The following is a 24961-nucleotide window of genomic DNA, read 5'->3' as shown; positions in this document are numbered from 1 at the left end:
CTGGCCCCGCCCCCAGCCCCGGCCCTGGTCCCACCCCCAGCCCCTCGCTCAGGCTTTGGGAGTTGTCGGCTGCGCGCAGCGCGGGCTCTCCTGCCACTTCCCCTCCCCCCATCCCGGCCGTGGCCTCGCGCAGTCCGCGGGCGTCGCTTCTGCAGGTCGGTCCCCAGGTGAGGACGGGAAACTGGCCGCGGGCCCCGCGATAAATGGAGTCCAGGAGGGGGCGGGCGTCATGAGGCCGCCAGGGCAGGTCTGGCCTCTACCGCCACCCTCACTCCCACCTCCATTCCGGTACCCGCAGCTGGCCTCCGGCTGTGGGCCGGATAAAGTGGGGGGTTACCCTGGGGACGTACTGTTGGAGAAATACGGTACGGTGTTTCTGCCTAGCGATCACGGTTACCCTCGGGAAAGTGCATGCTCGCTGCGCTGCCTCGGAGCCTCCCAGCCTCCAGGACGGCCTAGGGCGTCTGACCCCTGACTCGAATCAGTGACACCCCCAGGTCTGGGCCACCTTCCTGAGGACCGACCTGTGCTTCACTCTCAGGCTGCTGTGGTCCGCAGCAGTCCCGGGACGCTTTGGCACTCCGCGCGGAGGTGGGAAGAGCAAGGCCCAGAGGAACTTGCCCAAGAGGTGGCAGTGAGCCGATGGTGCCACGCACCCTGCTAACGCCCTTTAACTCACACTCCTGTTGGATCCTCAGCCTACAGATGAAGACATGGACTGTGAGGGGCCACGGGTCCTCCCCGGGTGACTCGGCTGGTAAGGAGAGGAGGGGGTGAGGCAGAGCCTGTCCGCCTGCCCCCGGAGGGCATTTTCCGGGCAACACAGGGACACGTGGGCAGAGCTCCTTCTAAGGAATTGACATCCTTTCCCTTCCTGGCCTGGGAGATAGCATTCCCTCCACTTTTCTCCCAGTGTATTGCCAGAGCAGCGTACTCATAGCCAGGACCTTTCCCTGCTCTCTGGAATGCTGTGGGTCTGGGCTCCTAAGTCCAGGCTGGTGCTTGCCCCTGGGTCATGTGGTCCTCCCCGTATACCCAGCTGGGGCCAGGGATGTGGCTCCTGCTGCCACCAGGAGCCAAACCCAGCTGGGGGTGGCAGGGGCTGGGGGGGGGGGGACAGGTTAGGGGACACTGGTGTTAAAGGTGAAATACATCCATAGCAGCTTCAGCACGTAGGTGGTCAGAAACTGAAAAGCAGAAAAGGATAAATACTGTGTGACTTCACTTCTCTGTGAAATTTTAAAAACTAAAAACAAACAAACAAAAAAACTCATAGAAAAAGAGATCAGACTTGTGGTCCCAGAGGCAGAGGGTCAGGGGAGAAGGATTTGGAGAAGGGGGATCAAAAGGTACAAACTTTCAGGTGTAAGAGAACTAAGTCCCAGGAAGTCATGTGCAACATGATGCACTGTGCTGCTGTGTGATATACAGGAAAGTGATTAAGAGAGTGGGTCCCAAGAGTTCTCACCAGAAGGAAAATTTTTTTCCTTTTTTTTCGTTTCCTTTTTATTATATCTATATGAGATGATGGCTGCTAACTAAAACTACGGTAATTATTTCACAGAATAGGTGTCGAACTGTTATGTTGTACACACTAAACTCATACAATACTGCATGTCAATTATGTCTCAATAAAACTGGGGGGAGGGGAAGAAACTGAAGGACAGCCAAGGTGCTCCTGTTACAACCTGAGTCAGATCATGTCTCTCATTGGCTCAGAACATTCCAGGGGTTCCCAGCATCACAGCCTGCAATGCCCTACAGGATCGCCTCCCCCCCAAAATTAGATCCCTGACCTTACACTCTACTCCTTTCCCCTTGCTCACATCATTCCAGCCACACTGGCCTCCTTGCAGTTCCCCAAACATACCAGACACAGTCCTACCTCAGAGCCCTTGCATGTGCTCTTCCCACTGCCTGTACAAGCTCTTTCCACACAAATGACATGGTTCTCTCGCCTCCTTCAGGGTTTTCTCCGCATGTTATCTTCTCAGGGAGGCCTGCCTTAACCACCCAGTCTAAAATGTTAACACTCTCCCTGGGGCGTCTGGGTGGCTCACTCAGTTGGGGGGGCCGACTTCGGCTCAGGTCATGATTTCACGGTCCGTGAGTCTGTGAGTTTGAGCCCTGAGTCGGGCTCTGCGCTGACAGCTGGGAGCCTGGAGCCTGCTTCGGATTCTGTGTCTCCCTGTCTCTCTGTACCTCCCCCACTTGCTGTCTCTCTCTCTCTCTCTCTCTCTCTCTCTCTCTCTCTTAATGTTAACACTCTCCCTAGTATTTCCTATTCCCCTATCCTGTTTAACTTTTTAATTGGCATTTATTCCCTGCTAATGTATTATATATTATATATTTTATATTTTATTTGTTTTTGTCTCCTCTAATAGAATGTAAGCGCCACCAAAGCAGTGATTTCTCTCCACCTGTTCCCTTCATATTTCTAGCATCAGGCACATAGTAAGTGCTCAGTTGTTGAATTAATGAATTTCTGACTTAAAGCAAAAAGGTCGGCTTGAGAGGAATTCAACAGGGCTGAGGGACCTACCCCAAATGAGTTAAGGAGTTGGCCACTGGAGAAATTAGAACGGTTTTCCCCAAAGAGACCCAGAGCACCCTCAAGCTAGTTTCCAAGGACTGCCTTTGTACAGGGTGCCTTCTCTCTGCTTCAGTCTCCTCCTCCCTCCAGCACCCACCTTGGCCTGGTGAACTGTATTCATCCTTCAGCCATCAGCTCAAACTTACCTTTCTTGGGGACATAGTCCCGTAAAAACCTCTCCCACCTCCAGGCAAGACCAGGTCTCACATGCCTATCCTTTGTGGCACTGTGCCCGGCATGTAGTAGGGCCTCAGTAAACTTTTGTTGAGAAAATAAATAAATGAGTGAGTGAATGTGGGGACACTGGCAGCCTAAGTAGCTGAATGTCCACCTGAGCAGTTAGGTATGGCTGTATCTAAGTAGAAAAACTCTCCCCATATTGTGGGGAGACTCTGTTAGAAGAAAAAGAAACCAGGTAGTGGTTTTCCAAACAGATGACAAAGAGAAAGAAATATTTCTCTTCATAGCAATGAAAACCCCCAATGTTCTCACGCAATTAATTCCTTCCCTACTTGTACATCATCTCCCACAGAAAAGGACCCGAGTCCCTGGTGCCTGTCCAGCCCTGAACGGTTGCAAAGACCCCAGGGACAGAAGTGGGGCTCACCTCTAGGGCAGGGGCTCCAGCTTTCCCTGTTTCGAGGACACAGGCACAGCTCCGGGAGACAGAGGGCTCCTCAGCTTCCCTCCTCCCCATCTCTGCCATAAATGGTGGTCTCTCTGGCATCTGCTAGAATTCCAGACTGGGAGGCAGCCTGGGTCTCAGCCCGACGGGACTGTGTTTGTGGCAGCCTGGCCTCCGGTCCTGGTAGAGTCTGTCCAAGTTACTTTGCCCATCAGAGCCTCAGCTTCCTCATCTATAAAATGGGTGCCAGGACCCCTGACTTCATTACCTCCCAGGGTTGTTGGAGGAGCCAAAACAGTAATAGATGGGAAAAGGCATTGGAAAGGTCCAGAGACTGAGGACAGGCGGTTAGCAGCACTGGGCTGGGCAATGCTGGGGAATGGGAAGCCTGGCACACAGCACCCCCCCCCCAGGGGGCAGCTGGATAATGGCAGTAAATGAGCTCTAACAGGGCAGCAAGGAGCCCCTCCTGGGGAAGAGGGAGCAACTTTGCTGAGAAGCGTATGTCCAGGTCCCCTTGGAGAGGAGGCAGTCCAGGACGTGCTCTGGAATGCTGGAAAATACAAGAAAGCCTATGAAACAGTGGCCACACTGTGGATGGAACCAAAGGTGTAGATTCTCTGTCCCCTTGCAGGTGCAAGCCCAAGCCACTTGGACTGACATCCAAGCCATTTGTTTGAATAATTCTTTTCTTTTTTGAAGTTTATTTATTTATTTTGAGAGAGAGAAAGAGAGAGCTTACAGGCAGAGAGAGAGTCCCAAGCAGGCTCCACACCATCAACGCAGAGCCTGACGCAGGGCTCGATCTCAGAAACTGAGATCACCACCTGAGCTGAAATCAAGAGTCAGGCACTTAACCGACTGAGCCCCCCGGGCACCCCTTGAGCCTCTTAAAAGTAACGCCTGCACATTGTTTTAGTGTTGAAGCACTGCAGAAAGGCATGAAATGAAGAGTAAAATTGCACTCGGCCTCAGTTCCACTCAGCATTTCTGTTTCCATGTGACCTAATTGTACATACTATGCTTGTCTCTTTTGTGTCTACAAAGGAAGCGAATGATGCCCCTTTCTGTGTGCTGCACATTCTGTGTTTGCCCCTCCAGATCTCTCTCTGCCCTTCTGCCCCTGCTCTGTGCCCCCAGAGGCTTATCTGCACAGACCATGAACGGGGGCCCTTTGGTTTCCGAGAGGGTTTGGCCAGTGGGAGGCACTGGTGACAGGTGAGGATGGGAGGAACGTGACGTTGCATTTGTCCCCTGTGGGTCACTGTCAGCTGGCTGTGTCTCTCCAGTGGGCGTGGCTCCTCTCAGGGAGCCTGGCAGAGCTTGAAGCCCCCCTCTCCTAACCTTTGCCCAGAAAGCCTCTGCCTCCCACCGCGCCCCCATCCTCACCCAAAGTCTCTCTTCCACAGGCCCGTCTGGGGGCAACCTTTTACTGTGGTAAAGGTAAAAGGTATCTCCAGCTTTCGGGTTAATAATATGGAGGCGCACGCATTGCACTTCAAAGATGCTCACTTTGTTGTGTGTTCACGGCACCCCAGAGGCCGGCATCACAGATGAGGAAATGATGCTCAGACAGGGCGCCTGTTCGCAGGGGCCAATGATGCGGTCATGGCAGGGTCCGCACACACTTGCCCCCTCGGGCCCGTGGGGCCCTGTCCTGGCGGGCTCGAGGCCTGGCTGAGGGGCTGGGCCCACCGCAGGGCCCGGGACACCCACAGCCAGATGGCTTGGATGAGACACGAGGCCTGGCAGGGCCTGTCCCGAACATGCTTGGTGGGCCTCGCCAGTTCTGCCGTTCTGCTCCCCGGCAGGAGCCCTGTGTGTGGTCCCATAAACCACGTCCATGGGGCATGGGATGTCTGCGGCCCTGGCCTCCCCCCAGCCCCCAGCTCCAAATCCTCCCCAGACATCTCCCCTTGACAGCTCGCAGACGTCACCAGGCGTCCCAAGGAAAACCCCTTAGGCCTGCCCCTCTGCCCCGGGGTACTAGTAAGCCCAGGCTGCTGTGACAAGTAACACGGACCAGGTAGCTCAGACAACACGCATGATTTCCGCACGGTTCTGGAGGCCAGAAGTCTGAGATCAAGATGAAGCAATCCTGCTTCCTGCTTCCTTCTGTGGATGGTGGCCTTCTCCGACTCTTCACGTGGGCCAGGCCCTAACCTCCTCTTCTTATTAACACCTGTCAGGTGAGATGCATGGGCACCCCAATGACCTCATTTTACCTCAATTGCCTCTGTAAAGACTGTGTCTCCCAATACAGTACATATTCTGAGGTACTGAGGATTTCAACGTACAAATTGGGGGGGATATAGTAACATCATAACCCCCCAGGGTGCCCCCATCCCGGCACCCCCCTCACCCAGTGCTTCATCCAGCAATTCCCACCTAGTCATGTGTGGGGGCAGCAGGATGGCCATGCTGCGGGGGGACGCAGGTGGCCAGGCAGAGCAGTCTCCTGCCTCAGAGCCCACACTGGCTCCCCATGGTCACAGTAAAAGGTCGGCGCCCTAACTTCCCCAGGCATCCATGGCTCTGAGTGACGCGCCTCCTGCCCCACTTGTCCCACCCAAGGACAGCAAGGACTCTGCACTGACCTGCCTGGGCTCACATCATGCTCCTGCCACCCCCGAGCCACGTAACTCTAGGAGCGTTGTTTCCCCTTGTGGGCCACCATACCTACGATGCGGGGACAACAGCAATCGTGCCTCGGCCATGCAGGTGTCCTGCTCAGTCTCTCTTAAAGGGCTGCCACACGGAGCACTGCTGAGTGACCGCCTCCAGCAGCAGCCCCCACCTGGGGATCTGGCCGAGCTTCACCCAGAAGCCAGGATGTTAGGCACTGGAGCCGCCGCTCCTGCCTGACCCCCGCTTCCCCACAGGCAGGCTGACCCCTGGGGCTTTCCACCGAGTGTGGCCCAGTTGTCTCCCGGTTGCACTGCAGCCCGAGGCTCTCCCTCCTCATCCTCCCTCCTCCCTTCTCCTTTCACGGGTGCCAACCCCACACCCAGATCGAAGGCTCTCCCTGCCAGTTCCTGCTCCTACTTCCTTCCCCTCATCCTCCACAGGCACTGCCCCCCGAGCCTCTTGCACGTCTAACCCCTTCTTGGCATCTGCTCTCTGAAGATGAGAACTGGCCCGGGTAGCTGTCTCATAGGTTGTTCAAGGGTTAAACGCATTAACACACACAGAAACCTTAGAAAGGTGCCTGGAACAGAGTAGGTATCTGAGTCCCAACACCACGTAGCTCCTTTCTAAGGGCCATTCTTGGGGACTGTATCTGCCCTGTCCACAGATTTCTGCGTATTCTTTTGTGGACCAGGCTTTCTTAAGTTTCCGAAGTGTGCTATGCTTCCTGTGATCACAGGGCCTTTGCACCCACCACTGCCTTTGTTCCTTTACTGTGAGCCCTCTAACCCCTCTTTCCTGTTAGCTCAGATGTCACTTCCTCAGGGAAGCCTACCTGAGCTCCTTTATATGTTTTCCCTACACTATGTGCCTCTCCTTCAAAGAATTTTTCAAGGTTTATCCATTTATGTGTGTTCATTTCTTTCACGCTTGTCTCTCTGGGGCAAAGATTGCCAGTCCTCAGATCCCTATCCATCCCTTCCCAGAACTCCCAGTTTTCAGCAGAGCACAGTATTGCCCCAAAGAAAGCTTGCATTCCTCAGCCTTTCTTGCAGCTAGCCAATGGGATGTACACAGAAGTGATGGCTGTCCCTTCTGAGTTCCCCTGGGAAGAGAAGGGGCGTGCCTCCTTCCATGTTCCCTCCTCCTCCCTGCTGGCTGGAATGCGGGCACACAAGGCCAATGCTGTCTGCTGGAGGGATGGACAAGGTAGAAGGAATACAGACCCAAACAGCCTCAGAGTGCACTGCCTCACCAGCGTGGGATTTCAAGGAGAGAAAACTCAAAGTGTAGCTTGTTTAAGCCAACACTACTTTGAGTCTCTGTTAACGGCAGAGATTTGGCTGCCTGTAGAACAGGAAGCTCTGTGAAGCCAGGGAGCAGGTCCACCTTGGTCATCACCATGTGCTCCCGGCACCTAGAAGGTCCTTGATTATTGTAGGATGAGGGAGTGAATGAGTTCTTTGGGGGCTGGACCCTTTCTCAGCCATCTCGGGGACTGCCGCAGCGCCCAGCTCATGGGGTGAAGTTGTATAGAAATCTAGAGCAGCACTATCCGCTAGAACCTTCTGTGAGGCAGGAAATGCTCCATGTATGCCTGTTGTCCAGTAAGGTACCGCATGCAGCTGGCGGCCACCACGCTGGACAGTGCACACCAGGCTAGAAGGGAGTGTTGAGATGCAGCCCCTCCCCTAATGCAGGAGCTGCCAGCCTGCTGAAATCAGGTAGACACTTGTCCCAACGCTGACACACGAGCCAGGCCACCAGGCGAAGGAGGGCTTCGAGCCCCTGCTCCTGGCCCCCTCAGTGAGGGTCACACTGAGGACTCACGTCATGGAGGCAGCACGGCCAATCACAGCGGCCAGCCCACCCTAGTCATCCAATTCCTGCTGACACCTACCACCACCGGCGAGGGAGGAAGCCCAGATCTGCCTCATGGTAAGGGCTGCCAAGCAGCCTCACCAGTCCCAGGCTGCCGGAGAGGGCAGCGGAGAAAGAGGGTGGACTTACCATGTGCCGGGTCTATGCTGGACCCTTCACAGCCACACACTCTGAGACAGGTGGAGGAGGGCGGGGTCTGCAGCGTGCCAGGCCCGGCGCTGTGACACGGGGGGCAGCGCTCACATCTTGACTCTTCCCGTTTTACAGAAAAGAAAGTTGAGGCCAGAGAGGTGGACAATTCACCCAAGGTCACACAGCAAATGCACTGGCAAAGACAAAAAGAGAACTGAGACCTATCTCGCTCCAGAGACTTCTCTTCTCCCATCCCAGGCTATGGAGCTTGGCCCCAGGACAGCGTCCCCACTGTCGCTTCACCCTGCTGCTCCTCCCAGGCCACCTGTACCCTTCCCTGCCCCTCAGAGAGGATCTCCCAGTCAGGAGTCAGGATGGAGCCAGAACGGCTGGATGCAGCAGAGGCGGACCCCCGCATCAGACCTCACACCAGCCTGCAGTCCTGGGACCAGCAGTCCTCACAAGACCACCACTGCTCTCGGTGCTGCATCTACCCCACCTCCGTGTACCCAGGAAGGGGGAAGCATCATCATCCAAGCTGGCTGCTGGCCTAGCAAGTCAGTGGAGAAGGGAAGCTTCCTCTGGGGGGCGCTCGGCAACCCTGCATGGGATACAACTTAATGGGCCCACTGGTTGGAAACAGCAGGAGTCCCCTGGGCAAAAGTCAAGTGGGCAAGGGGAAGGCAGGAAGTATGCCCAACGCTGTGCTAATCTATTTTAATTTTGTTTAATGTTTATTTATTTTTGAGAGAGAGAGAGAGAGAGAGAGAGAGAGCAACAGAGCATGAGTAGGGAGGGGGAGAGAGGAAAGGACACAGAATCTGAAGCAGGCTCCAGGCTCTGAGCTGTCAGCCCTAAGCCCGATGCGGGGCTCGAACCCACAAACCGTGAGATCGTGACCTGAGCTGAAGTCGGAAGCTTAACCGACTGAGCCACCCAGGGGCCCCTGTGCTAATCTCTTTAAACAGGTGACTTTATTTAACCCCCATAGCCCCCCTCCTACTTGGTCCATGCTACAGATGGGAAAACAGAGGCGTGGAGAAGTCACTTACTAGAAATCACGCAGCCCAGCCAGCAGGAGGTGGTGCCCAGGTTCCGGAAAATAACAAGGTCATGGGAATTTGGGAGGCGTCTGTTGCTTCCTGGAGAAGGCTTTGAAACCCTGGGAAGGGGCAGTAGAAGAAGGGTCTGGAGAGAGGGTCCCCTAGCAAGGTGTCAGGTGGGAGCCTGGAGGGAGTGGGTCAGGGCATCAGACCTCACACAATTCCCAGGGCAGGAGACAGATGAAGCCCAGCTCCAGCAGTGACACCTGGCATTCGCCTCTTCAGCATCTTCTGTCACTCAGTCCTTACTGTCCTTACCCCCACAACCTCTGGACGATCCCACTGCACCTAGGCCTAGGGGATCTTGCATGGCTCTGGAGGTCCAAGTAGTGACCAGCAGCCAAGTGGGCACAGGCCTGGGGTTGAGCCAAGCTTCCAGCCCACTGTTGGGAGGGGGGAGGCCCAGGACAAAGATGTGACACTGGCTCCGAGACTAGCAGCGTTGTAAATAAGAGAGGAATCCATCTCGCACCCACCCACCAGGCCAGACTGCTGCCTGCCAGGCTCCTTCCCCGCAGGGCCTTGCCCTCTCCCACATGACGACTCACAGCTACACGTGGGCTCTAGCCCGTGGGAAGGGGAAAGAAAAAGGGAAGGGATGCCTCTGCCCTTTAAGGCCACCACGCAGAAGGAGCCACTGTCACTGGGAGAGAACAAGGTTGGGGTGTGAGCTGTGTGGCTGGGTTTGTGTCTGTCTGCCAGTGGGGCTGGGAAGCCAGACACCTGCAGTCCTGTCCTGTCTCCAGCTGCAGAGATCAGAGCGAGTCACTATATATACTCTGTGGGACTGTTTTCCCCTCTGCACCAAACGTTTGGCCAAAATAGCCTCTGAGGGGTCCTCAGTGGAAGACTCTGAACCAATAGTCTCTCGAGGCCATTGAGGCACAGTCTTGGGGAAGGAAAGGTGAAATCAGGCTGTGGGTGGCTCCCTCGACTGTACTGGGAGGCCGGGGGCAAGCAATGCACCCCAGGCCATTGACACAGCCCCTGAGCGCCCAAACTTTCTTGGAAAAGCTTCTATGAACTGCTGCTAATACGTCAGGTAACTTTTTTATTAAGTGCTTGTTATACACCAGGCTTGGAGCTAAGGGCTAGCATTTATGAGTGTTTTCTATATGTCGGGCATTATTTTAAGTGCTTTACAACTTCCACTTCGCTTAAGCCACACAACTTCTCTGTGACGCAGACGCTGTTGTTATCACCACGGGAATAGCAAACCTGTAAAACAAGAACCAACCACTATGAAAAAGGAGCATTCAGAGAACAGGAAAGAACATTCGAAAACGTAAGCGTTCACAGTAATCATGAAAATCCAACCAAGACTGAATAGCAGAATGGACACACCTGAGAACCAAATCAAAGCGACAGACGGAAATTATGAGAGAAAAATGCCAGAGCCACGGTTCAATGGAAGGAATTGAATTCACATGCAGAAACGAAGATGGATCAAAATCACCTTCCCAGTGAAATCCGGCCCCTCCTCGCTCAGGCAGAGAGATGTTGATGGATAACAGGGAGCTGGTGAGTCATTCCTGCCTAGTTAAAGCCCTCGAGGTTTAGTGTGTGCTTTTTAAGCCACCCTTGTACTTGAGGTCCCCATCTCCTTTCCCCAGGTGCCTATCCTGGTAGTCCAGGAAGTCACTAGCTATCTTGGGCCCCAAGCAAACCACAGGGAACCAGTGGGGCTGGGAAGTGACCACTGATTGGCACCCACAGGGCAGGCTTCACAGGTAAGCAGGGGGGTCTGTGTCAGAATCTTGGACTTATACGAAGATACCGAGAGCACTGGGCGGGCACCACACCAGCCTGACAATAGCCACCTGGCAGATTCAGGGAGGAATCCTTGTCATTTCAAAACACAACAAGGAAAACGGTGACCCAAGTGGGAAAAAGACGTAAACAGAATGCGCAAATGGCCAGTGCGTGCACAGGGAAATTTCTAACGTCACCACTGATCAAAAGAACACAAATGAAAACGTGCCGTCTTCATCCAACTGACAAGGATATTTTAAGTTATAACACTGTTGGGAAGGGGTACATTTCCAGAAAGCAACCTTGCAATATAGACATCACTTTTCAGTCTGTAAGTCTGCTTTTAGGAACTGATCACAAAGAAGTGATCGGATTTGTTGGCAGATTTCTATACAAGCTTGTTCTTCCCAATGTTGCTTCCAGCTGAGAAAAATTAGAAACCACTGAATGAATGTCCAGCCAAAGGAAAGTGATAATGAACAATGCCCCCATTGGGGAATGCCCCATTCCATGTAGTGGAATATCATTTATCTATTTAAATTGGGTTTTCACAAGACTATTTGATAAAAGTTACAGTGAAAAAAAGCAGGATGAAAAATTTATGTAGGAGTTATTCTATATGTGATTATGTAAAGAATATATGTTTATAGAAAACATTAGAGGGGCTCCTGGGTGGCTCAGTCGGTTAAGCATCCGACTTCAGCTCAGGTCATGATCTCAAGGTCCGTGAGTTCAAGCCCCGCATTGGGCTCTGTGCTGACAGCTCAGAGCCTAGAGCCTGTTTCGGATTCTGTGTGTGTGTGTGTGTGTGTGTGTGTGTGTGTGTGTGTCTGCCCCTCCCCTGCTCATTCTCTCGCTCTCTCTCTTTCTCTCTCAAAAATAAATAACTATTAAAATTTTTTTTCTTTTTAAAAAAAAATTTTTTTAACGTTTATTTATTTTTGAGACAGAGAGAGACAGAGCATGAACAGGGGAGGGGCAGAGAGAGAGGGAGACACAGAATCTGAAACAGGCTCCAGGCTCTGAGCGGTCAGCACAGAGCCCGACGCGGGGCTGGAACTCACGGACCGTGAGATCATGACCCGAACCGAAGTCGGATGCTTAACCGACTAAGCCACCCAGGCGCCCCTAAAAAAATTTTTTAAATGAAAGTATTTACATTGAATAATGGGATTACAAGTGATCTTTTTTTAGCATTCTATTTTTCACTTTTCCAGATTTTCTACAATGAATATATACTACTTCTATAACCAGAAAAAAAATATCGTTTGATTGTGCAACTTGGTATGTAATTTTTTTTTAATTTTTTTTTTAACGTTTATTTATTTTCAAGACAGAGAGAGACAGAGCATGAACGGGGGAGGGGCAGAGAGAGAGGGAGACACAGAATCGGAAGCAGGCTCCAGGCTCTGAGCCATCAGCCCAGAGCCCGACGCGGGGCTCGAACTCACGGACCGTGAGATTGTGACCTGAGCCGAAGTCGGACGCTTAACCGACTGAGCCACCCAGGTGCCCCGGTATGTAATTTTTTAAATAGGTTTTTTACTAGTATAGTAGTAAATGCTCTCACTGCCCTCAAATCAGAAAATACAGACAGGTATAAAAAAGAAGAAAACGCTCATCTGTAATCCCATCATTGTTAACGTTTTCTTGCTACATTACAAAAATGGAAACACATCATACATACTATTTTAGAGACTTTGTAAAACTCGTGACTACAAACATGTAACATAAAATTGACCATCTTAACCATTGAAATGTGCAGTCAGTGGCATTAAGTACATTCACACTGTTGTGCAACCATCCCCACTGTCTATTTCCAAAATTTTTCATCTCCCCAAACTGAAACTCTGTCCCCATTAAACACTAACTCCCCATTCCCCTCCCCGTGCCCCTGCACCCACCCCTTTACTTTCTGTCTCTGTGAGTTTGACCACTCCAGGGGCCTCATAAGAGTGGGATCATACAATATTTGTCCTTTGGTAACTGGCTTCTTTCATGAACCAGAATGTCCTTGAGGTTCACCCATGTTGTAGCATGTGACAGCGTTTCTTTCCTTTTAAAGGCTGAACCATATTCTATCACATTTTGCTTATCCATTCATCCATTGATGGACACTTGGGTTGTTTCTAGAGCCTTTTCAAACAGAACAATATATTGTGTACCTCTTCCTGTGCCAATAATGATAAATTAATAGCAGTTACGTTTTTTAAAAAATTTTTTAATGTTTATTTATGTTTGAGAGAGACGCAGAGTGCAAGCAGGGGAGGGGCAGAGGGAGAGGGAGAAACAGAATCCGAAGCAGGCTCCAGGCTCTGAGCTGTCAGCACAGAGCCTGACGTGGGGCTCAAACTCACGGACCATGAGATCATGACCTGAGCCAAAATCAGATGCCCAACCGACTGAGCCACCTAGGTGCCCCAAAAGCAGATACTTTTAAACATTTTACTTTTTTTTTGAAAGAGAGAGAGCAAATGGGGGGGGGGGGCAGGAGAGAGAGAGAGAGAGAGAGAGAGAGAGAGAGAGAGAATGAGAGAGAAAGAAAATCTCAGATTCCACACCCAGCATGGAGACTGACGTGTGGCTCAATCCCATGACCATGAGATCATGACCTGAGCTGAAATCAAGAGTCAGACACTTAACCGACTGAGCCATGCAGGTGCCCCAATAGCAATTACTTTTATTAAGTTGCCTAGTATTCTATATTTGGTAAATCTTTTTTTTTTAATAATATATCTTTATTTTTTATTGAGGCATAATTGACATATGATGTTATATTAGTTTCAGCTGTATAACATAGGGATCCTACCAAATTTGGTTTTTCTTTTAAAAAAAATTTTTTTTTAATGTTTATTTCTTTTTGAGAGAAACAGAGAGAGACAGACTATGAGTGGGGCAGGGGCAGAGAGAGAGGGAGACACAGAATCCGAAGCAGGCTCCAGGCTCTGAACTGTCAGCACAGAGCCCGACGCAGGGCTTGAACCCATGAACCATGGGACCATGATCTGAGCAAAGTTGGATGCTTAACCAACTGAGCCACCCAGGTGCCCCCTACCAAATCCATTCTTGAAGGACATTTACATTGTTTCCAAATTTTCATATATACAAAACTGCAATAGTCTTTGTGTACTTATCCTACTATTTCTTAAAGATAAATTTGAAAAGTGAGATTTCTGAGTCAAGGGGTATTTTTAGATTTGGTTTCTTTGACCAATTTGTCCTCCAAAAATTATATTAATCTGGATCCTTGCCATCAATGAATCTCAATCCCCAAGTTCCAATATCCTGGTCGGTACTGAATATTAGCACTTCATAAAAAGTGACAACATTTTGGGCAGTTTTTGCCAGTGTGTCAGGTTTTTTAAAAAGTGCCATTGTTTTCATGTGTATCTCTTGGATTATTGGTGAAGTTGCATTTTTTCCTGTGTTTATATTTTACTGGCAGTTTGTGTTTCTTCGTGGAGTCTTATCTCTACTTTGTATAGAGATACTGATATTTCTCTTACCGGTGTGTAGGAGCTACACAGGAAGGATGCGTGAACTCTATGCACCAGGGATGTGACCAGCCACGTTTTGAAGCTGCAGGATTTTTTTTTTAGATTGATGGAGCCAAATGCAGTTAAGGATTCTGCCTTTGGGGTCATATCTAGCAAATTCCTCTCTTTCAGGGTTACCTGTGGATTAGTCACATTTTCGCCCTGTTGCATTGCTTCCAGTGCTGTCACGGTTCGGTGTTCTCACTTGCTTCTTTAGTCCAGCTGGGATTATTTGGATGGGTGTGTGCTAAGATTAGGACGTCCCCTGTGTCTAAAAGTCAAGGCCAGCCATCCCTGGATGACCAGTCTTCCCTGCACGCTCTCCCGGCTTCAGCACTTCCTCCTGTCATGAGTTGGCCTTTTGCATAATCCCCACCTTCAAGAAAAACTCTTTTCCACTGTAAGCCGAGCAGGAGCCCTATTGAGCCCTATGGCACGGCCTTTCCCAAAGGCATTTGCCCTACAGAAGAGGATTCGGGAGAAGCTACCCGGTTGGGGGTGGGGGAAGGGTCCAGACAGTGGCATTTCAGGAACCACCACTGACATGTAATGGATGAGCCATCGTGGGACCCAGGAGCTACTTCTTCAACTGGCCAAACCGGCGGGCACCCTCTCTGCCCCCAGTTTGGGATGATTTACTGTCAATGTCACACTGCACATCAGTCTTTCAGCAGAGCACACTATCTCCCTCGGTCCTCACAGTACGTATAGCTTTCCATCCTGACTTCTCAGCTGAAGGGGGAGCCACACAAAGGAACGTGTCTGGTGACACCACCTACACACAGCAGAGGCAGGATGGGGGCTTTCCTGGTGCCTAGCCTCGAGGTTTCTGCCACAGGAAGGGACCCATCCCAGGAGCAGGGACCCATAGGGAGCTCCAGCTGTCAGGTCAGGGCTGTGTGGGACCTTGCAAGCCGTAGGTGCTGACACAAGCGGGGCCCAGGGCGGGCAAGGGGCTAAGCCTGAGGCTCGAGGACCCTCAGCCATCTCACCCACACCCACTCCTCTGAGTCCCAGCCCCCACCCAGGGTCGCCAAACACGCAAGGCATCCTGAGATGTGCTTCCCTGGAACCTCCCTGTTCTCTGTTACAGGAGCACTTCATCCACTCATTTACCTGGCGCGCATTTATGGAGAACTTACCGTATGCCCGGTACTGGCCCGGGGATACGGCAGTGCTTACCGTGTACCCAGTACTGGTCTGGGGAGACAGCGATTAACTAGAGGCAAAAGCCCGTCTTCTGGAGCTTTCATTCCAGTGAGAATAAGCAAGGAGAGGAGTAAAGGGACATGGCGTAACTCCTCATGCGAATAAGTGCTAGGAACAGTTACTAATACTCACCCAACAGCTTTTATGTCCTCATGGAGGTTCTAAGGAACCAATGTCCTGTGACCAGGACAGACAGAGGGAAGCTGCTTCAGGGTGGCCAACCAGGGAGGGCCTCTCTGAGGAGGTGACACTGGGGTGAGGAGGAGTTCTTAGGAGGAGCCAACGGAAGGCAATCCAGGCCAAGGGAACAGCACATGCAAAGGCCTCAGGAGGGAAAGAGCATGTGGGTTTGAAGCGCTGACAGGAAGCCGAGGCTGTGAGCCAGGCAGTTGTGGGGGTGAGGCAGGAGCAATGGAGAGGAGGCCAGAGAAGGCCAGGGATTCCAACATTCAGCACACTGCAACCCACGGTGAGACTTCACCTTCCGGCTTCACCAGCTTGTGTGTTAGCAAAAGTCTCACCCCATCACCTAACCCGCACTCCCGGCACTGAGTGCTGGGGTTTTCTATTCTGTCTATTCTGCTCTGCTCTCCTCAAAAGGAGGGAGGAAAAAGAAAGGAAAGGAATGCAACCCCTGCAATTAACCTTCTGACCCCCTGAGGGGCTGCAACTTGCAGTTTAACGCCAGGCTGTTGTAGATGGAAATAAAGATTTTTGTTTGTTTGCTCGGCACAGTGGGAGTCCACGGCGTGTTTAGGGGAGGGAGAGACTGGACCAGACTGAGGTTTTAAAAAGACTATCCTGCTGTTGTATGCAAAAGAGAGTGTCTGGGGTGTGTCAGTCAGCCAGAGTCCCCGAAGGACAGACAACGCCCTCAAAAGGGTGATACTGAGTTAAAGACAGTGCTCTCCGCGCAGGTGGGGCAGGTGAGGGGCAGTCCCGCAACCAGTCACCCCCACCGAGGCCGGAAGGAGCTGGAGGAACCGCGTGGGAAGGTAGGGGCCAGCATCGGGCCAGAACCTTGGTTCAGGGGAAGCGCCTCACCCCTCTCCGCTCCCACCTCCCATTGTCTGCAGCGCCTCTCATTGGCCCAACCACACAGACATCCCCTCTGAGGTGCAAGGTCAGCCTCCAGGACACAGCAGAGGTCCCTGACGGGGGTGGGGAGCGGAGTGTGGCCAATGGAAGAGCCAGGTGAGAGCCGGCGCTGGCTGGGGCGGGCTAGCAGCAGAGGAAATGGCCTTGGGAACATGAAGTGTGGAACCCCAGGACCAGCCTTTGGGTTGGATTAGACTCCTGCAGAAAGGGCTTTTTTCCACTTTGGGGGCTCTTCAGAAAACACAAGATGCAAGACGTGGTGGGGGCCCAGGGTGGGTGAGGGGAGAGCACAGGTGTCAAGGCACACAGTCATCGTGGGCAGCCGGGACACTCAGAGTATCTCCCCACCAGGAAGGTGCAGGCGTCCCCTGGTCAGAGCGCCAGGGCAGGGCAGGCTGTGTGAGGTGCCCCCTTCCATCACCGGGCCACGGGCAGCCCAGGGGTTGCAGAGTGGGGCTCAGGGCAGAGGAGTGGCTGGGAGCAGGGCACCCTTGGAGGTCGGGACAGGGCTCTTCCCTGCTGGTCCATCTACACCAGGGTGCCCTGGGTGTGTCACCACCCAGGTGTGGCATTTGAGCTAAAGGGGATTATGCTGGAATGTTCCTAAGGCACAGCAAGAAATGACAGACAGAGGCCAGACAGAGGCCGAGCTCAGCCTGGGGTGGCATCTGGGGTGGGGGGCCAGCCCAACCCAGCAGGATGGAGGAAGGTGTGTGACACTCATCATGTCCCCGACCCCAACGTGCTGGGGGGAGGGGCACGGGAAGCGGCAGAGCCAGGCCTGGATGGCACCTTCTCTCCATGCTCGCTTGCCAGACGTGTTTACCTCTACGTCCAGCTGCAAGTTAGAGCCCAGTAAGTGGGTCATGGCGATCCCTTTAGTGAAGTGCAATCAGCCTTGTTCGGAACAAAACCGAAGGGTACAATCGAAAGGGAAAGGAAGGAAAACATCGGAGTTCATTGCAGGCACCAAGACAGTCACTGTCCCCTGAAGAGTCCCTTTCAGGCTTGCTCCAGAGGACGTGTACTTTTTAAAGTGGGGGGGGGGGGGGGGAGTCACTGTGTTTGCAGACAAGGGTCCTTGCTTCCCTTCTCTGCACTCTCGCTCCAGATGGCCAGATCCTGCTGCTGTCCCGTCCCCGCTCCCTGGGATCTGCCCAAGCTCTCTCCTCTCTGGCTTTTCCCTCCCTTGGCTCACCACATCATCCTCTTGACTGTTTTTGTCCCCATCTTACTGGGGAGGAGGGAATCCAGGGAGGAGGATGTCCCATCCGGGACCCTATGGCTTCCTGCCCTGCCTGTGCACACCGGTACTGACCCCAGGTGAGGCTGGGGGGAGATGGGGGAGGCCACATGGGGTGGGTATACTGGGGCCATGAGAGGACTCCCCCTACCGACTTCTGTGGGCTCTGGGGCCATGAGAATCAGGGCAGAAGGGCTAGGGAGGGATGGCATCAAGGAGACAGGTGTGTGTGTTCTAGCTACCAGGTACAGGCTCTGTTCTGGGTGCTTGAGGAGAAGGCAGCAGACAAGGTCAGCGCAGCCCCTGCTCCCTGGTGCTTACAGGAACAACTGTCAGGAAGAGAGCTTACCTGTAACGTGGTTGAAGAAAACCAGCCACAGACTGAGACAGGGAAAAAAGAGGAGCAGAAGGCATAGTTATACTGCAATGTCAAGACAGGCTTCTCTTACATGGAAGGGCCCAGCCAGGCTGAGAATCACACGAGAGCATCTCTAGCCAAGAGCTCGGCACATGCAAAGGCACTGAGGTGAGACAGACCGAGACAACACCAGTGTGTCCGTAGCATGGTCAGCACAGGCAGTGGAGCAGAGGTCAGCAGGCCAGAGGAATGGCTTGTTTCCAGCCAAGGCCAGCGAGGAGTTGCACAGAGCTCTTCACTATCCTGCCGTTCAGCCCTGGATCTGCGGTCCTGGGCTCGCATGGTCCAGGACCGCCACATTCTCTCAGTCGGCTTCCTGGTGACTTATGAATGGGTTCTTCCTGGTTCAAAACAGAACGCACCAGGGGCACCTGCGTGGCTCGGTGGGTTGTCTGACTCTTGGTTTCGGCTCAGGTCATGATCTCACGGTTGTGAGATCGAGGCCCGCATTGGACCTGACAGCACGGAGCCTGCTTGGACTCCTCTCTCCCTCTCTCTCTGCCCCTCCCTCTCCCACACGTGCACTCTCTCTCTCTCTTTCCCAAAAACTAAAATTAAAAAAAAAAAACATTTAAAACCAAAACAGAACGCCCGAGGCGCCCTCCCTGTGCTGAGCCCCGAGCAGGGCACGAAGGGAATGGAAGTCCGTGCCTGGTGAGTAAGTGTGTGCCCAGCATGCCCATTGCTGGGACTGTGGCCGCCTATGTTTGTTTTCAGGGTAGCAGAGTTTTCTGTGTAATTCATGCACACAGGAAGTTAGTCAAAAAGTGGAAATGGGTGTTCAATAAAGAGCCAGTGTGCCTCCTACTGTCACCCCCTCCCGCAGTGCCCCTGCCCAGAGGCCACCCTGAGGCCATCTCCATGGGTTTGCCAAGCAGAAAAGCGTGTCCATCTTTAATACACAAAGTGGATTCTAATACACACACACACACACACACACACACACACACTTCTTAACAATCTCCCTGGGGTTGTTCTGTATGGATACAGCGGATATTCCCTGATACTTCAGTTCCACTGTGCAGGTGACCCCCTGTAGCATAATGGGCGGGGCAGGGGAAGGGGAAGGGGGGGTGGAGCTAGGTCAAGGATATTTGCATTTTTAAAGTTGGGTTAACATCTGCAAGGTGCGTCACTGGCTCTTGATAAGAGAATCAAAGGGAATTGGGTTAACCCACTCCTAACCCCTTTGCCCAGTTACTGCCGGCCCCACCAGCAGCCCTGCCCGGCTCCCGGCTCTGGCTCCCCTTCCTCTTGTAGGCGGGGAGAGGGATCACTATCTCGCCTCTGCAGGGCTGGGCCCTCCACACTGACCCAGCCTCAGGCCATCCTTCATCCTCAGGAGCAAGACCTCTTTAGCTGCCTGAAAATGGCTCTTTATCTGGTTCGGTCCTCACCGGGACTTTATTCTGTGCCTCTGGCCACTTGTTGCAAGAGCAAATGTGTCCCATACAGCACTGGGCGTGTTGCCACTGTCGGAGAAACCAGAAGAATTCGGGGGCGAGAACAGCTAGGGGCCCGAGAAGTGAGCCTCCGACTGTGGGCCGGGCGCTGGGGCGTGTGGCAGTCAGGCGGGGTTCTGGGGTGCAGGCCTCCGCCTTCCGTGCAAGGACCTGAAGAATGTGCCCGCCTCAGACACAACATCCCAGTTCAGTCGCATTATGAGTCACCGCTGCGTGTCCGTTACCACCTGGGCATTTGAACCACGGCAGCAAACACACAGGCAAAGACTTCTGCCCTCAAGGAGCTTGTGTTCTATCGGGGAAGACAGAAAACAGACAGCAGAAAGGCCCACACAGGCAATGATAGGAGAGGTCAGAAGGGGCATACACGGTGGAGAAGAACTGAAATAGAGTGCTGTGCTCAGGAGTGCCAGGCCAGAGACACAGGAGGCAGTCTGGAACAGGCCACTGGGAGTGGGGCTTGTTGAAGTGACAGCAGTCTTTCTAGGGGAAGGAAGAGGAGAGGGTGCAAAGGCCCTGAGGCAGCCGGCCTGCGGTAGCTGAGAAAACAAGGAAGTTAGTGTGGCCACAGCAACACAGGGAGAGTCAAAGGAGAGGGGCAAGGTTGTATAAGGTGGAAGCCAGGAGAGCACTTGGAGACTCTGTAAGATGGATGAGGGTGTCTGAGGCAGGGGAGCGGCCGCGGCGTGAATCCAGCAGGACACACAGCGGGACCAAGAGCTTAGCCCAGGCCAGGCTCTATTCCAAGAGCTTTGCCAGTATTAATTCACTTAATGCTCACATAGCCTTATACAGCAGGTGCACTCATGGTCCGGTCCTATAGGTAAGGATGCTGAGACACAGAGATGTGAAGGAACTCACCCCCGGTCACACAGCTGAAAGATGGCGGAGTCTGGATTTGAAGGCAAGCCATCTGAAGCCAGAGCCCAGGCTCTTGAAGAACCATCAGTTTGGGACAAAAAAAAAGTCACAACCTTCATCCTGAGGGAGGACATCTGTAAAGAAAATAGAAGACGGAGTCCTCATCAGAGATGCGAGGCAACAGAGGCCCAGAAGGTCAAGCTCGGGTCTGACCGCCAGGCAGTCCCACTTCCCCACCCCTGACCCCGCACGGGAGGTGGGAGCTGGGATGATCGCTACCCGGGAGGGTGGCGGCCCCGGGCACAGAGCATTGCTCAGGAGCGTAAGCGTTGACACCCCCTTGGGATGGTGCGGGTTGCCCAACAGAGCAGGCAGGAAGGGTTGGACATGGGACCAGAGGTAGGGGGAGCCTGCGTCCCAGGGCCTTGGAGGAAGCGTTGACGGACAGGAGTTAAGAGTAGCGGTCACATGAAGGATGCTTGGTGACAGAGGGGGGCCCACATGTAGGGGATACTGACCACTGGGGAAGACATAACCATGCAGGGGAAGAGGCCGCCAGAGGCTCAGAGGCCTGCCAGCTGTGTGGCCTCCAGATGTTTGGGTCTCAGTTTCCCCATCTGTTAAATAGAGAAGAAAAATGCCAGGGGCAGCTGGCTGGGACAGACAATAACTCCAACTCTGAGAAAGGATCAGGAACGCTACTTAGCTGGTTGTAGAATCCTTTTGTCTTACTCTTGCTCCCGGAGGGCTTCTGTCACTCGGGGCTGTTTCTCAGGGGTGCAGTTTGAAGCTCATGTCTTTATTTTATTTTTAATTTTTTCTAACGTTTATTTATTTTTGAGAGACAGAGAAAGAGCATGAGTGGGGGAGGAGCAGACAGAGAGGGAGGCACAGAATCCGAAGCAGTCTCCAGGCTCTGAGCTGTCAGCACAGAGCCCGTGGGGCTCAAACCCACGGACTGTGAGATCATGACCTGAGCTGAAGTCGGACGCTTGACCAACTGAGCCACCCGGGCGCCCCGAAGCTCATGTCTTTAAAAATAATTTCTGTCTTCTGCCAGCAAGCTTCTGGGGGCTCAGCATTTTTCTGCGAAATATGTAAACATGTCCCAGCTGTATGTTACCACTGAGTTTTCAAGTTTGTTTGGTTTGGTTTATTAGTGGGCGTATTTTCATCCACGCTGGCTTACATCCTTCCTTGCTTTTTCCTCCCCCGAAGGCCCTTGGCTTCTATGCTGCAATTATCTGTCTTGCCCTGAAGAGGAACTCCTGTGTCAGTCCACAGGCCTCCGAGCTTCTGACTCCCGCGTTCTGGATGCCTGTCAGCCACATCTCCCGTTTTCGTACATCAGCCATTATTCCAGTATTACCGCCTGGACTTTGTTGATTTTTCTTTTCATCTTCCTTGTCCACGTGCAACAGATTTGAGGCCTTCTTCATCTCATCAAATAACGAAATCAGCCATTTTCTGATATTTACTTCTCTTTCAAGTAAGATATTTATCCCAAGGGGAGAACCATTTTTTTCCCCCTGCTCTCATTGAAATTCATCAAAACTTTGGAACAATGCTATGCTCTGGGATCGGCCTTTCCAGGTGACTTCATCTGTATTCGTGCCTTGTCTGCCTTCTTTTTGCCAGTGACTTGTAAATTTCCGTCTCCTGCCGGGACCTCTCCCCTGAATTCCCATCTTTTGCACCCAGCCACCGGTTTGTAGCTCCACATGAATGTCTCTGAAATACCACCAACGCTCGGTGATTGCTCTCCCTTGACCCCAGCAGGCTCACCCCTACTATCTGTGGAACCCGGGGTGAGAGGGAAACACAGGCGCTGTCTACCTGCTTCTCCTCCCGTCCCGGCCCCATCCAGAGCTTCAGGGCTAGCACACACGTGCATGAACACTGGGGCCCACGCTCTGTCCACACCCACATCCACATCCACATCCACAAACAGCACCCTTGCTTCTCCTGGGCCTCAGGGTGCACACTCCTGTGATGCACCCTCCCTCCTGGAGGGGCAGGTCTGGGGGCAGGCTCCAAGTCATCTGGGTGGGGAACTCTGAGGTCCAGATCCTGAAAAGTCACCCCAACACCCTCTTCCTGGCCCCACAGCCAACCATCTACCCGGACCTCTAGATTTTCTTTCAGCCTCTCCCTCCCTAGTCCCTGGGGTTTGTCCACACCACCTCCCTCTCATCCAGAGGCCAGAGCCACGGCTCTTCCCACATGTGCTCTTGTCTGCTCCAATCCATCCCAACTTTTGAAAGATGTTAATGAGCTGAAGTCCCCAGGTGAGTGGTGTTCCCTTGCACAACACAGACTCCACCCCCTGCGGCCACCCCACACCCCTCCTTGCTCTCGAGGTCAGCCCATTGACCACGGCAAGCGCGATGTCATCCCTCCGGGTCTCCCGTCCAGAGGTGGAGCTGCCTCTCCATCCCTTGAGTCTGGGCTGGCCTGTGACTCACCTTGGTCCACAGAACGTGGCAGCAGTGAGGTTGTGCCCCTCTGAGCCTGGGCTTCCTAAGGCCCTGCAGCTCCCACCCACACCCCTGCCCAGCTTCGGCAGGACAGGCCCGGGCTGGCTCACAGGGGAACAGGGGGGAGCCCTCTCACACCCAGGACCTCCGAGGCCCCCAGCTCCAACAACCTGCCCGCTGACCTCAGACACGTGAGCAAGCCCTGCCGGGCCCAGGTGGAGAGTCACAGAATCACAAGCAAATTCAGTGGTTGTTGTTTTAAGCACTACATTTTGGGGCCGTTTGTTACAGGGCAAAAGCTGACGGAAACTTCCACGTAGTTCCTTGAGCTCCCCGGGGCCTTCCTGACCTCTGGCCTTTGACGTGGGTCACTGCCCCTCTGGGTCCTGCTTCATCCTGATTTGCTGGCTCGGCTCTGCTTCAGCATTCTGACTTGGGATTTCCCGCTGTCCCTGTCCCCAACCCCTCTGCTCCTCAGAGCCCCATCATCCCTGCCACCTCTCTGCCCTCCTCCTCCCCGCCTCAGCTTCACCCTCTCCAGCTCACATGGACCCTGGAGGGGCCTCCCTCTAGTGCTTCTGTCCACGAAGCCCTTTGCTCACTCCCTGTGACAGTCATCATCTGATTCACATCTCTCTGCCCTAAGGGGCCATGAGCTCCATGGGGACAGAGACCACCGCAGACCTCCAGTTCCTCCAGTGCCCGGCAGACAGTAGGAGCTCAGTACACGTTTGCTGGGTGAATAAATGACTGAACAAATGATTTACGTCTGCGTCCTCTTTCCCCGACAGCAATAAAGGTTGCTGCAGGCTGGAATGTGCAGGCGCGCTACAGCCCTGCTGAGTGACCGCCAAGCCCTGGCCAGGGACTGAGAATTCCTCCAGAGCCCAGCGGTCACTCACCGCGTGCTCTGGTCACTCCCGGGTGCTCAGGCCAAAGTCACCTCTGGGGCCCTCTCTGGCTTCCCTGTCTCATGACCCGTGGCGCCCAGCAAAGGCTCACCATGTACATGCGACCCTGCCCCTCTTCCCAGCATCCAGAACGCTGCCACATCGTCCTGGGTCCAAAACCCACTAGCCGCTTCCCACTTCACCCGGGGCTCCTGGACAGCACGTCTCCCAGGAAGAGGTACACGAACAGCATCACCTCCTTCAGGTCCCTGGACCAAAGTCCCCTTCCCCGGAAGACCTGTGCTGCCCACTCTGTACGATAGAACAACTCCCCCACCCCAGACCCTCCGTGGTGCCCTTACCAAGGTTCAGCTTTCTTGCCATTGCCTCTTCTCCATCCAGCCTGCTGCCTGTTGGGATGTTTATGCATTGTCTCCCTTTCTCCATGAGAAGGTTGGCTCTTTGAGGGGAGAGATTTTGACTATTTTTGTTCTTTTCTGCATTCCCATGTGCCTGGCCGGTGATGAGGGCTCAATAAGTCTTTCTTGAATGACTGAAGGAATAACCTCACACTGCTCAGTCGGCCCCCCACCCTCCAGGGGTCATTCCAAGGTCTCATCTCCAACCTCAGCCCAAGCACGAACACCTGCCTGGCTCCCACCTATGACCGGGGCAGAGAAGGACCCAGCTGTCAGCAGCTCAGCCCTTGTGTGCTCCCCGTGGGCCCCTCTGCCCCCGTTCCAGGCTCACGAGAGCTCCTTCACGGCGGCCACACTCTTCCCCAAGGTGACCCCCCTTCTGCTTCATGTGGGTCAGGAGGGGCTTTGCATTTCTGGTTGTCACTGGACAACCGTGTTCCAGAGCCCAGTAGCTCTGCCTGCCCTGTAGGTCCGAAGCCTGCCTCTTAAAGCCTTAGGAGCATGGCTCTCCAGCCCAGTTCAACAAACATTTCCTAGATCCCCACTCACTCCACACTTAGGAGGAGAGAGCTGTGTTTGCTCCCCAGCCCCCGGGTGCCAGACTTGGAGCGGGCAGAAGTGAGACACTACCCG

The 24961-nt window shown here is 53.4% G+C and overlaps 2 long non-coding RNA genes across 9 annotated transcripts; both read left to right on the top strand.

Moving 5' to 3' along the window:
• Positions 1-32: 32 nt before the first annotated feature.
• LOC102902645 lies at positions 33-23781 on the top strand. Of its 8 annotated transcripts, none has more exons than XR_006594025.1 (3): positions 33-757; positions 7995-10483; positions 21761-23781. It is a non-coding gene; the product is annotated as an uncharacterized LOC102902645 (long non-coding RNA). The 8 variants fall into 8 exon arrangements; XR_006594029.1 differs by lacking the exon at positions 21761-23781 and adding an exon at positions 12052-12109; XR_006594027.1 differs by lacking the exon at positions 21761-23781 and adding an exon at positions 12048-12098.
• LOC123383803 lies at positions 5277-6750 on the top strand. The gene is made up of 2 exons (XR_006594030.1): positions 5277-5407; positions 5742-6750. It is a non-coding gene; the product is annotated as an uncharacterized LOC123383803 (long non-coding RNA).
• Positions 23782-24961: the final 1180 nt, after the last annotated feature.

This window comes from Felis catus, chromosome A2 (assembly GCF_018350175.1).
Source record: "Felis catus isolate Fca126 chromosome A2, F.catus_Fca126_mat1.0, whole genome shotgun sequence".
NCBI lineage: Eukaryota > Metazoa > Chordata > Mammalia > Carnivora > Felidae > Felis > Felis catus.
This window is presented reverse-complemented; position numbering and strand designations above follow the sequence as displayed.